Source organism: Elephantulus edwardii, unplaced genomic scaffold (assembly GCF_000299155.1).
Source record: "Elephantulus edwardii isolate Elephantulus edwardi_28Jun2011 unplaced genomic scaffold, EleEdw1.0 scaffold00178, whole genome shotgun sequence".
NCBI classification, from domain to species: domain Eukaryota; kingdom Metazoa; phylum Chordata; class Mammalia; order Macroscelidea; family Macroscelididae; genus Elephantulus; species Elephantulus edwardii.
In genome coordinates this window covers 5,672,802-5,673,274 of record NW_006399928.1, presented here as the reverse complement: position 1 = coordinate 5,673,274, position 473 = coordinate 5,672,802, and the positions used below count along the sequence as shown (strand labels likewise).

Below are 473 nucleotides of genomic sequence, written 5' to 3'. Positions count from 1 at the left end.
CTTCCAATACAATATTGAATAAGAGAGGAGATAATGGGCATCCTTGCCTAGTTCCTGTTCTTAAAGGGAATGCCTTTAACCTCTCTCAATGGTGAACAATTTTATAACACATAATGCATGCTAATGAAGAATAGTGTGAAACACAATATATGTGAACTTTGTAAACAAACCAATTAAAAAAAAGACTGACTTGCAAGTTTTGCCCTTGGCTAGTGTTCTGGGAATTTGGAATTTTGGAATGTTCTCACCATTTCTAAAGTCATAAAGACAAATATATCTTATGCTGAGCATAATTTTCCTTCTATGCCTTCTATTCTTTTCCATACCAAAGTGTATAATTTTGGATTGTGCTTGAGTGAAACCTATACTTGGACCAGGAGGCAGTCGTCAGAAATGAATAAGGAAACACTGCACAGTTCAAAATTAGGAAAGGTGTATGCCAGGGATGAATTCTATCTCCATAACTTTTCAAT

The 473-nt window shown here is 35.1% G+C and overlaps 1 protein-coding gene across 4 annotated transcripts in view; it reads left to right on the top strand.

Annotated features, from left to right (window-relative positions):
* PHKA1 (phosphorylase kinase, alpha 1 (muscle)) overlaps positions 1 to 473 on the top strand; it is a 742,463-nt gene that overhangs the window by 462,941 nt on the left and 279,049 nt on the right. The gene's annotated exons all lie outside the window — the stretch shown is intronic.